Source organism: Calliopsis andreniformis, chromosome 6 (assembly GCF_051401765.1).
Source record: "Calliopsis andreniformis isolate RMS-2024a chromosome 6, iyCalAndr_principal, whole genome shotgun sequence".
NCBI lineage: Eukaryota > Metazoa > Arthropoda > Insecta > Hymenoptera > Andrenidae > Calliopsis > Calliopsis andreniformis.
Window position 1 is genome coordinate 19235251 of NC_135067.1, and position 13234 is coordinate 19248484.

General features: G+C 46.2%; 4 non-coding genes across 4 annotated transcripts; 2 read left to right on the top strand and 2 right to left on the bottom strand.

The window, feature by feature from the left end:
- The first annotated feature begins 5858 nt into the window (after positions 1-5858).
- Positions 5859-5938, top strand: Trnal-uag (transfer RNA leucine (anticodon UAG)). Its single transcript has one exon. It is a non-coding gene; the product is annotated as a tRNA-Leu (tRNA).
- A 530-nt stretch (positions 5939-6468) lies between these two features.
- On the bottom strand, positions 6469-6540 carry Trnaq-cug (transfer RNA glutamine (anticodon CUG)). Its single transcript has one exon. It is a non-coding gene; the product is annotated as a tRNA-Gln (tRNA).
- A 420-nt stretch (positions 6541-6960) lies between these two features.
- Trnaa-ugc (transfer RNA alanine (anticodon UGC)) lies at positions 6961-7032 on the top strand. Its single transcript has one exon. It is a non-coding gene; the product is annotated as a tRNA-Ala (tRNA).
- Positions 7033-12001: 4969 nt separating this feature from the next.
- Trnal-uaa (transfer RNA leucine (anticodon UAA)) lies at positions 12002-12085 on the bottom strand. The gene has a single exon. It is a non-coding gene; the product is annotated as a tRNA-Leu (tRNA).
- Positions 12086-13234: the final 1149 nt, after the last annotated feature.

Sequence of the window (13234 nt, forward strand, 5' to 3'; positions counted from 1 at the left end):
AGGCCTTTTTTTGGTACTTTTTTTTGATGAATATATCAATGTTTTGAATCAGTGTGCTACTCATAATATTTTTTGGGTATTAAAAATTTTCTCATTGTTATATAATAAATGATATGTCACAGTCTACAATATATTTTTATATGAGTACTTAGTGAATCAAATTACATAGATAAAAATGATTAAAAAGCTTATAGAAAAAGCTAAGTAGTTCATCCTTCACTAAAACCTACTGTATAACTAGTATATTTTATATTTAGAAATAATTTCTGTCTGGAATATTTTTTACTCTATCGGTTACCAATAAATCAATTGAAAAAGGAAGATGCTGTGCGATATAGTGAAACACGATCTCCATAAAAAGTATAGAAGTAAATTGAAATAACAGGAAGCTGTGGAACATACATATAATCATCGATTCCCCTCGAGCGTGCGGTTGTCCGGTAGCAGCAATCAGAACCTTCCTCTTTCTCGTTTCGTTTTTTTCTCTCAAGAAACCCTGCAACTGCCGTCCATCGACCGGACGGATATTTTACGTTTCGCGAAGCCAGAAAATCGCGGAATTCGCCAAGATTTTATTAGGGTTTCCGTACTTAATTTTCCAACAATATACAGCGATTCTATTCACGAGGAACACTCGGGGCAGTTTCTCGTTGCGTCGGAGCACGAAACAACCGACCGCCGGTATCGCGGTTGATAGAAGCATTTTTAGGATTTCGGGGAAATGCAGGCAGACCGAGGTAAAATTATGAAACTCGAGGAGTGCGGGGCCATTCCGTTTCAACTAAATTTTAATTATTCGCTCGGGGCACAAGAAGGAAAATACTTTCCGCGGCGAATCAAGTATTGTAGTCGAGAGCGAATCGTTCCCTTTCATCCCGCCGCTGCGAAACAAAGACAAAACGTCAGTAACTGGCGCAGCAGAAATATCGAAAAGCGAGAAGGAGGGGGGACGAAGAGAATGAGCGCCGATCGAGCGTGCGTAACTCGCCCCGAAGGGGTTGCTGGTTGCTTGCTCGCACCGCGTGGCCGCCTCTCCGCTCGCCCGTCCGTCTCCGATGATCGAAAAGCAAAAAAAAATGCACGCAACTGCAGATTCGTGTTGACTGCAGCGGAATAACACGGTTCCCGGATCGCGTTCACGTTCATAATCCACTTAGGTCGGTGGAACTGCATGCGAGTGCACGCGGTGCGGCGGAGAAACAGCGCGCGCTGCGCAAAACCGCGCGGCGCCGAGCCGCTGAAAACTCCGCGCGCAAGCTGCTGCCGTGCAGTTCTCTCAAGCTAAATGCGTTTATCGCTGATGCACCGAGGGAGAAAATCAGAGCCCTCCGGTTGCTACCGGCGCACCATTGTACTCGCGTACATCGCCGTTGTGTTAGAGGACGCCGCGGCGCGGAGGTGGCGAGCAAGGGGTTGCGTTGGAGGGTTCCGAGTGGAAGGACAGGGAGTAGAGGGTTGTACGCCGTTCCTTTGCCATTACGTCATACGTCGATTCTCTGGGGATTCCCACGGCGTCAACCCGCGCGACGAGAACCTTCCGAGCATCGTCGTTGCGCGAAACAGGTAACTAGTATTTTAAACGTCTTCAATTATTCTTAATAAGGCCTCGAAGATTTTTCAGTCTCGGTCAGTCTTTGTTTATTTTCACTTCCACTCATATTTTTGATACGTTGAGTCACTTTTGTGAATATGAATATTATATATTACATTGATCAGAATTCTATTTTTTTCATGAAATAGATCAACTCCTTCATAGAGAAAATTCAAATATTTGAAAATTTGAATATTTGAAAATTTGAATATTTAAAAATTTGAATATTTGAAAATTTGAATATTTAAAAATTTGAATATTTGAAAATTTGAATATTTCAAAATTTGAAAATTTGAATATTTGAAAATTTCAATAATTAAAAGCTTGAAAATTAAACATAACTCACGTGAAGGAAACAGAAAGAAGGGTGGAGATATAATAAGTAACTCGGTTCCATTAATTTCTGTACTTGTAAACGAGTTGTAATGCCTTTTACTTTCCCCTGCTCCATCACTTCTATTTACACAAAAATTCATTTCTTCTCAATTCATCTATTTTCAAACCCTTTCCTCAGCACTTTCATTTTTTTAATCACAGCGATTAGTCCCATCACAGTCAGGACACGCATCGCACACGAGCCCGAAGGAAGCACTCGCTTTTGAATTAATTCCACCCGCTTGACCGTGGCGATTTGTCCGATAGACAGCATCGACCAGTAATCGGGCGTTCCACGTTCCAGGCGGTTCGTCGAACGAATTAAAAAAAGGGCGGAAAAAATAATGGAAAACGGTGTCTCGCTTAGGGGTAATCGTCGTCGCGTGCTTCGTGCCTAAAAATGGGGCTGCAGGGGCTGATTAATCATCGGCAATCTCGCAAGAGCGCGACGCAAAGGACGCGGCCATTAAAAGCAAACGACGAAAACTTCGTCACTGCTCCCATCCGATGAGGACAGCGAATCGGCTAGTGGGTGGCGTGTTATTTTTTTTCCACCTCGCGGATATAACCGGGAAGGAGGAACAGAGACGGTCGAGTAATTTAATTGAAATTCCCCGACCCATCCAGCTTGGCTCTCGAAATTGTGGAAAAATCGAGTCATACGATCGCCAGGGCTGCGTGAAAATAGAATTACAGCGGGAAACGAGGTTTGTCCGATGATGCAGGTGAATGTCGGCTTCGCGAGGGACAGAGAAGATAGAGGTCGAGGGACGGAGGGGAGGGCGCGTAGGGTTGCAGCTCCGTGATCCCGCTCGAGAGGGTTTGTCGGGACAAATTTTATGGTTTTGAATTTCCGCGCAAATTGGCCTTGCAAAATTACTCTCAATTACCGGATCGTGCTCGCGAGCTACCTCGATGCGCCTACACGCTCTCGTGCGCCGTCTGGCCTCGAGCAGCCCGCAACTCGACTGAAAAATATCCTATCTCCGGCGAGCGCGCGTGCTTCGCGTGTGTGTACAAATTGCTCGACACAGATCGATCGATAATTCCGCCCGTAATCGAGAAGTCTTTCCGCCAATGTCAGTGGTCCGTACACCCAGAAATATTAACCAACGAAATCGGACCGATGGCACACCGATCATGGGATCGTCGTTCAAAACGCGTTTCATTTCAATTGAAAATCCTCGATCGTCTATAGCCCGCATAAAATTCACATTACACGCGTCGAAGCTTTGGAAACTTCCGCGCGAATAAAACAACGTCAACCCGCGATATTCAAGCCCTTCTACATTCTGTTAATTATAAATCGACCAGATCGAAACGCTCGTTTCGATATGCGCATTTTAATTAGCGCCGTCTACGACCAAGGAACGATATCTCGCGGCAGAGATAAACAGAAACAGTGTTATTCGATTCGGAAGGAGCAAATATTTGAGCAGGTTGTAACGCTGTGTTTCCAGAGGTTAGCTGGAGCGAGGCGAGGTGCGGTGGGCTGTGCCGGAACCAGTGCAATGGAGTGCATATAGACACTTCATCAGCGCGCATCCGGGAATCGCCGGAGGTCAGTTACGCGAAAATATTTTCCCGTTGTAACGTGCTGCGTTTCGGTGGACGAGAGCCCGGCGGCTGCCTTCGATCCGGAAACAACCGACCATCGACCTGGCCTGTCGAGCTCATCTCGACCGCCTCTGTGCACAGTTTACAGCGGGTTGAATCGAAATGGAGGTCAGTTACGAGAAAATATTGACTGATCGCGTGTAATGTCGCGTCCGAGGGACAACAATAGAATCGTCGTTCTACCTCCACGCTTTCATCGCCATCAGGATGCAGGGCACGCGCCCGTACAGATATTCGCGCACGGGAACGAGCGTCCAAGCGCTCACTGTATTACCCAGGGATCGCATACATGTATGATACAGAAATGTACGTACCTCGGGCCTAGTAGAAGCGCGCGGACGATGTTAAAGCGCGGACATTTCCTGGTTCCTCATCAATTGTCATTAAACGGCATGATTATTGCGCGTGTTGACGATTATTGCGGCGATAGAGCGTTAGCGGAACACCAGGCGAAGCCTCATAATGATCGATGCTCGATACAAGGCCATCCAGCGTTTCGTTAATGGCGGGCACATTGTGTCGCGCGTGGCCTCGCGAAAACAACGAAGCCCCATCGGCGTTTCGTTAACGAGCCGTTTCGAGGAGCGAGCTTCATGCAAAGTCCCCTTGCCAGCAAGCAACACGGTCTTCCATCGATTAATTCGCGAATTTGCTATCGATCTGCACCGATTCCGCGATAGAATGGTCCCTGGGAGAGCTAACAATTTCAATTGTCCCGAGAACGAGCGCTTAACGCGTGACCGTGAAACAATCGTATCATTCGGTTAATTGCCTGCTCGAGATGATTTCGCGTGGTTGCATGAAGTGGAAGTCACGGAACAGGCACCTGCCCGCCCTTATAGCCTATCATCCTGCCTATCCCCCATGAATCGTCGAAAATAATAGATTTATCATCCCCAATTGGCTTCTAGCAGTCTATTTCACGAGGATCCATATAGGCGAACGCCCACCCTCTCATATACCCGCTACGTGATATACGCGCAAGGATTTTCTCTATGATATGCAACATGCGGGACGTAATTCAGTCCGTGCAAGTCATCGGGATCATCTAGGCGGGAGGACACGATACAGCCACTAACGATCCATCATTTACCGCGACAGCCACGAGTATTAGGCTAAAGTGGTGGCGTGATTCTGCTAAACGCGATGCTAAACAGGTACGCTCCCGTCGCTCGAGGCTTTCGGGCTAACTACGGTCAAAGGACGTCGTCGTTCGCGAACGACTGGACATCTAGACGCGAATTTCCATCGTCGACGACACGGACGAGCCGACGTCTCGAAGCCGCGGGACGCGATGAATGACGGCGATAAAGCTTCCCGCGATTCGACTGGTCGATAAATATAGAGAAAGAAAAGGGCGAGGGGGAAGAGGAAAAATGGAAATATTGCAGAGGAGGCGAGGTTATAAAGCATCGGTGTAAAGAATACGAAAGAGTCAGATTTATCTTCTATTTTCTGCCGTCGCCGTATCTCCGAGGCCCGTAACGAGGGGATCCTCACTTGCAAGACCGATTTCGGCTTATCTCGTCGGCTTATCGGCTATACGAATATTCACGCGAATTTATCGATCTGTCCGCGGTCGTTTCGCCACGGCCGGCCGTTTTCTCTCTCTCTAAAGCGTCGGTTTTACGCTCACGCGTCCCCCGGGGGACGTGATAAGGGAAAAAATGGAGAAAAGAGAAAAGGAAAATAAGAAGACGCTGCCGGAGTCGCGTTATGAGCATGAATTTTTATATTGAGATGTTATCGGACCTGCCGCGCTACCGGCCTGCCGAGGGAGAATAAAAGGGAAAAGATTCGCGTCTGTAATGATCTACAGTCAGCGTGGCCGCGAATAATTTCGTTGCTTTTCTTCCTCTGCATTGACAATTACGATGCGTAACACGCTACCGAAAATAAAGAAAAAAGTGTCAGCGACCGAATCGATCGTAAAAACGATTTCTTCCATTAAATTAAGTGTCTGCAGCTTTAATAGCATCTGCGGATTTCGCATGTATTCGCTGTCTTCGATTCCTACAGTGTTATGTAATTTTGTATCGAAAATAGACGGTGAGCGTTTGTATACTGCGATAGAAGTTACGTAAAGTACTATTTAAATATAACGTTAGAAGTGTGAGGAATTGTATAATTGTACAGTTGGAAGAAATGAGATAATACATGCCGATTAGGTGTAATCTAATACGATGAGTAGTGTAATAGTGGAGGGAAGGTATACGAAATGATATATATAGCGATATGCTCGTTTTGTACCGAGTTAGAGCACGACCATTCCGAAGGCAGCGTGGCCGAGCGGTCTAAGGCGCTGGTTTTAGGCACCAGTCCGTAAGGGCGTGGGTTCGAATCCCACCGCTGTCAGGATCTTTTTTTTACTGTTTTTTCATTAAATTTTCAAAGCGATCAAAAGTGCAACTTAGAACTGAATGATTAGAATAATTGTTAAAATATATTTCGTACTCGGATAAGTCGAAATGTAGTTTTTATTCATTCTCATAAGTAGATACTAATTTTTGTATTAGATACGTAATATCTATTATACTAATTAGGGTTGGAGTATAAACAATAAAATATTAGAATAATTTAATTGTTTTAGAACAACAAAATAGATATCGCTGAATGCAATGCACACAATGCAACTAATTTAAATCAAATATACAACCTATGCATACGAGCGTGGTTAATATTCGTAAACAGTATTACAGAACATATTTATACTAAGTACAGAATTGTGTATTCAATAAACGCTTTGTAAATAAAATAAACATACGTATTTGTGACTATGTTTATGAACTTATATTGAGAATAAAACCCTCATAAAAATTAATGAATATGTGGCTAGCACTCGAACACCATTGAAAAATGTTTGTTGCTGAAAATTGCAAAAGTCAAGGTCCCACCGAGATTTGAACTCGGATCGCTGGATTCAGAGTCCAGAGTGCTAACCATTACACCATGGGACCCTCGAAATTCTGAGGTAAAAGTAAACATAATCAAGGACCAATAAAAATAAACAATCACTCTAAGTATAACGACTTTAGTAACTGACTTCGTAAAGAAGGTCATATTCGAGCTATTAATGAATGTGAGTATATTTATACTTGTACTACATCATAGTACTCCTAGACAGTAAAAAAATGTAAACAAAATAAGAAATTTTCATTCAAGAACATCGATTTTTTAACACTTCAGACAAAGTATAGTTCTTCCTACGCTATATCGACACTCATCATCTTCTAAGTCTTCCATAAAAACACTTTAATGTTCAAATGAAAACGTTACACATTTAACTAATCACATTAACAACGATATGAAAATTGCTCCAAAAATCGATATCGAGTAAAAAAACCTAGTCTTTCAATTATAAGCACCCATTAAAAAACGGGGATGTAGCTCAGTGGTAGAGCGTTCGCTTTGCATGTGAAAGGCCCCGGGTTCGATCCCCGGCATCTCCAATTTTTTTTTCCCCCCACAAAAGCCATTTATTTCCTGGTACCAAGGGAAAACGCAGATCGAATACGAAAATTGCGAACTTCACTTTGCGTTATCTCGCACTGTGCGCGCGATATTGCAACATTCGTGCGTAATCCACGTGCACGCAGCTGTACTGTGCTTCAAAAAGCATCAGCCACGGCGCACTTAAACGTACACCTGCTGGACTTGACGACCGAGATCATAGTCACGGCGTTGCCCGATTATCAACATAGTCGAGTGGTTAGCAATCGACAGACACTGATTGCTGGGAATAAAACATAGAAAAAGGAGGCAGAAGAAAAAAACGAAGGATACCGAGGCATGCGCTATTGAACGCGGCGGAATGGCCGTGGCCGTATGTAAAGCGAAACACGGGGGAGATGATAGGATGCAAACGAAGCCGAGCAGAGAGAGAGATTGAATGGTAATAGTCTCCGATTCGTCATATGCAAAAGTTTCGTATAACCGAGTGAAAAGCGGCCCCTTGCCTCGTCGCTGGTAGAAAGATGGTATCATTTGAATTGCCGTGCTCATCGTGCGCGGCCACGAGATATTGTCTCTTGGCTTCTATTCGCGAGACGCTGGAGAGAGGAGGACAGAGAGCGATCGCGCGAAATACGCTGTGACAGGGTCTTTTTTTTCTTCCTCCCGCGGGGTATGCACCGTCGCGGCCTGGAGAGAATTAATCATCGGTGAAACGACGCAGTAAGGCAACAGCGGGAGCATAGCTCGGGCCTAACGTAATAGAACGCCGATGAGTAGCGCGATGCAAGAAACACGCTGATGCGGATAAAGGCCTTGATTGATCGGAGGTAAACGTGACCGTTTAAACGTTGCAGTCGCCTCGGAAAAGAGGGAAAGACTCGGTCGATCGCAAAAAATGATAGTGCCACCGCGGCGGGTTCAGTCTCTTTCCATTGTTCTCCGATAGAAAACTTCTATTATCTGCTATGCTAATCCACCGTCACCGTGACTCTACTCTCCGTTACGTAAACCTATTTTGCACGGGATATAGGATGCGTCTTGGAGGACATGACGTCAATGCAGGAACAATGTCCCAACTTTGTTAATGCACCGAGTTTCTTCTATGGGACTCCGTACGTGAATGCTTTTCAATCAGGATGAAAAGAGGACAAGATGAATTGGATATTTAAAAAGTGTAGACGGAGCACTGGAAGCTAAATTTAGGCTCGGTGGATCGCAAATTCGGAATACGCTTCGAAATCTAATAGAGTCGACCAAAGGAGTCGGCATTCCGAGTATTTCCCTGAAAGGGAAAGCAGAGACGCCGTGGGTCACCCTCGTCAGTGGACCGTTATAATATTCTGTCCAGCAATCCCGTATCTATTTTATTCTGTCCCCGAAAGCGGCGTAACTACGTGAAAACAACATAAAAAAATCTCGTCGCATAGATATCGAGTTTTGACCCTGGATGGGGTCAGCACTGGAGCGTGTGACCATTTTGTCACCCTCGGGAAAATTTTATTTACGAATATCCTTCTCGGTGCACTGTCCGAGCGATCCCGACATAAAGCCGTCGCCAGTTGGCTTTCTTCTCCTCGCGGCTCGAGGCGCGAAACTTCCGGGCTGAATTTAAATGTCCAATTGAACGGGGCTGGCGGCTCTGTCCCTGGCAGCGCGGGAGAGGATCCACGGCAGGGGGATCGACAATGGTGAAAGGACTCGGTGGTCGTTCCATAAATTCGTTCCTCCCGACACAGCCGTGGATTCGCGTCACGTCACGGCTTCATTTCGCCTGATAAGTCTCCGCGAAGGAATAACGCGTTAATTCGATGCTCGCAACCCCGGCGTTCTCTCGCGACGGAGGAGGGTGCGAACACTGCGAACACTGCTAGCCTGGCTGAATGGCGGGAGAAGCAAAAAGAGAAAGGAGGACGGAGAGAGAGGAAAAGGATTTAAAACAAAAAGTCAGTGTCGGGTGTCCAATGGCACGAAGCGCAACGGGAAGTGACGAGCGCGAGGTGGTTAGAGGTGACTGCTGCAGAAATCCATCAGATGGAAGAGATCACGCCTGTCTCCATGCCCGGGACAATGACGCGGCCCGCAGACGGTTTTTGTATTCTCCTGCACTCTTTTTTCCTTTCTTTCTTTCCTCCTTTTTCTATTTTTTTTTGCCCTCTTCTCCTCTCCTCGCGCACTGTTACCAACGGCACCAAACAGTGGTGGGGAAGATGGTCGGAGGTGGGGGCGGAAGGGGAGCTTTAAATATTTAGGCGGCTAATTTTCACGGTGGATTTTTAAGCCGACGAAGGAAAGTGAGAATTGAAAAGAAACGCGGTGACGCGGGAAGGGAGGAAGACCTGGGCGAAATGTCCTCCAGACTGAAATAATAATGAGAGGCGCCAGCGCCTTTAATCACGATATTAAACATTTACGATTGCCATGCCGTCCTGCCCTTAAGACTATTCTTTCTTCTTTTTTAACGCCACTCCGATCCGATCTTCCCTTCTATACAAAGCACGGACTCTCCCGCTTCGAAACTGTCGTCGCTGCGTCACCTCTTGTTTATGTTTACGTACCTTCTGATAACCTTACGCTGAGATCAAGCTCGTTCCATGGCAGCTTCCGTGGAGTAGCTTCCGCGAAATGATGCCAGGGAACGAGCTTCGGGTTACTGCGACAGAGAAGCACTACGAAGATCAGCGAGATCGCGACCACGTTATAGGGGAGAGGCGGAACGAATTCGTTGAAAGGAGCCCTGGTGGACGCTGGCGAAAAAGTCCATTTTTCTTGGCCGCTACCGCGAGAGAGAGATTATGTCCTGGGCTATATTGATGACAATGGCAAAGCCACCGAATCGACCGGACCAGCCGAGCTCAATCTAGTTCTCGGTTTGTTTTGCTTTCACGCAATTTGTCATCCATTGTCTGACCATGCACGGCTAGCTGGCCAGCCTGGGCCGCCGCGAATCGTTATTTATGGTTTTCGGTTGATTAATTTTTGCCTCATCTTCGTGATACCTCGAAATTGTCAGCGTCAACCGCAGCCTTTGTGGCTGACACTCGATTTACAATTTACAAGCTTGCCATTGTCGTCGCAGTGTTGGAACGAATCTCGTCCGTGAGCGGACTGAATTTTTAAGCGTGAGTCTGCGTTCATTTCGGTGCAATTTCGAGGAATCGAAGGGGAAAGGATGAAGGACAATGGTTGGCTGCAGTCACGTTTTTAAGATTCGACCGAGGTGACGATAACGCGAGGCGATAGCCCAGGAAGACAGAGATGAATTTAATATTCGGAATCTCGGTAACGCGATTTCACGGGACGTTGGGCCTGAAATGCGCAAGCATTAGAAATACGATTTCCCTTTCGGATCCGCGAGGGATAAGGGTGGCGAACATTCTCGCCGGACCTGTTTTCCAATTTCTTTCGTTCTTACTTTTACGCTCGACTCGTCGAAATCGAATTACCATGATACCACTCAGAACGAACGAGCGAAAAATGAGGAACGAACGAGGCGGACCCTTGACGCTGGCGGAGTGACTGATAAGAGGCCTACTAGAGCGCAGATAACGCAAATTACATAATGCAAAGTGGCTGCGCGATAAGCAGCGTCGGAAGATCGACAGGGGAAAAACAGTGGCTCGAAGCGCGCGGGAAGGAAAAAAATAATGCGAAGTACCCCGACTCGCGGACACCTACCCCCTGTTACCTCCTCGGTCTCCCCCATTTTTTTCATAGCGGACCCTTTATACGTCGACCACAGTATCGACAGGAACAGCAGCCCTTAGCTGTAGGGGGACCTTGCAGGCTCCATTGTACGAGGTTCGCGCAAGGGTTGCTTGAAATACGCGCGTCTGATTTTTTTCAACGCAACTACCTCTCGTCCTTTTACCCCCCTTCTTGTCCCCTGCCGGTGAACCTAACGAAGAGAGCCGAGATATATTGGCGCGGTAACGTGAGAATGACAACAGATGCGGCGGAATGAAATTACAAGTGTCCCGGTGTATTGTGCGCGACTGGAGTTGTGCTTTTTTAGCGAAATTGTTGTGACAAGCATTTCAACGGGCGACTCTTGGTGCTTCCTTTCTGCGCCGCCGCCGATATGCCGGTACACGAGGACTCCCCTTCTGAATAGGGTGGTCTCGCGACACTTTTACGGTGTCAAGTCCTGGCCTTCTGGGAAAAGGGCTGCTGCCTCGTCCTTTCGCCGCTACCACCGACTCGGTAATCCGATTTAATCGGCTCTTTTTCCGTTCCCGGTAGGACGATTCGAACGAAACTGTTGGTCAAACTTGGAAACGTCGATAAACGCATTACCGAGTTTTTATCCCCCGCGGAGGGGGCAGAAGGGGATGGCTCGGGCGTTCGTAAGGTCTCGTCGCGTTCAATGCCGAATGAATACGAATTATGGAGGGCGGGGTGATGATGTAGGCAACATCGACGATTATGATGTTTCGCGACGATTCGATCGCGCGGTTATGTAAATAGAAACAGGCGAGAGCAGCCGCTTACACGGCTCCGCAACGGGATTAACGGGCTAAAATTGCTCGCGCGTAGTTCGCTCGGCTTATCTCGGTCTCCCTAATTGTCTATGACTATTCATCAAGTCGTTTATACTCTCGGCTCAATTATCGCCGCCATCAGTTACCGAGCTCCGAGTCACTTCGAATCCAACTACGACGAAAGCCCGGATCATTTATCTCCTCGACGAGATGTTTCGTAATTGCAAATCAGCTTCCACTCCTTTAATTAATCACTTGTTAACGAAAACATTTTTCTTGTAATATAAACGCGTCTTAGTTGTTGGGAGAAGTATTCGAGGTTTCTGTAAGCCTGTTAATAGGATATTTTGTATTCTTTATAGCGAACATTCATTTCTGTTATTTTTGTTAACGAGATAACGAGTTAATTGCGGTCTATGCGCGAGTGAGAGGAGATAGTGTTGAAGTAATGAATTGGTTTTACGATGAGAGAGGGAAAAAAAGATTTTGCTAAGTGTGGGGTTCGAACCCACGCTCCCTCACGGGAACCAGAGCTTAAATCTGGCGCCTTCGACCGCTCGGCCAACCTAGCTTCGCTGGATCCAGCGTGAGTATTTATCTTACAAAAAGGGCTTCAAGATATTCTTTTTTTTGGAATGAGCTTTGAGCTACTGTAACTTGTTAAAAAAAAATCGTACAGCAATGGGCTAGGGCTTATTTTAAAGAGCAAAGCTGATACTTTTTTATGCCTCTACTGAATTGTCTCAGAGAAAATTTTTTTCGAAGGACTTCTAACACTTAGAAGCTACCGCGGATATCTATTCAGAAGGGCCACATGCGTCTCGCGAGTCACGGTTCGACCATTGCTGGCCGAGGTTTGCCAGATAATATTAAATGAAAAATCATATTCGCCCGTCACAATACTTTTTCATTACGCGTAAATTAATAGACACAAGCGCATCGAATTACACAATCCCTGACTAATCTACCGTGAAACACTAACGAACTTCCTTTGTTCTACGAAATCAAAGAAAAATGACGAAAGTTGTGAAAGGAGAAGGGCGATTTGAATAATACAGTCATTATTCACCCTTCTTATTCTGAGCGTTGACTAATGAGCGAGTCGAGGAAATAGCGAGCACTCGTAAAACTCGATTGCGCCCAGGTAAATCGAGCGATTGCTGTCGCGTGCGCGCGAGCGCGACCGTTCGCCGTTCCATGCCAAGAAATAATTATGATTCAGTCCACTTACCGAAACGGTGGACACACGTCGCGTTCCAACGATGACCCTGATACAATCTCCGTCCTCTTCGAGGCCAGAAAGTCCAACGACCCGTTTCCATTAGTCGCTTTAACACTTAACACTGTGTTCCGCGGATTTACACGCGTATCATCCACGGTGCTTCGCCCGATATAACGAGCATGCATTGTGTACACAATATGGCCGCGTGGTCACATCGTCGATAAGTCAGCGTGGATACGCCACAGTCCTGCAACCCAGGAATAAACCGAATCATATGTTATTGGATTTTCAAGAGATTTTATAAGTTTATATGTAGATTATATAATAATATAGTTATTTATTATAAACTTTTAAAGAAAAAGGTCAACACGAGGATCTGCACGCTCTGAAGGTCGAACAAAGTCTGACACTCAAAGAGCGTCAGCATAAAATTTATGGCCTATTGAAACCCAGACATCTGGGATTCATCTTGTTCTTTAGTTCGGTTTCAAAGTTAGT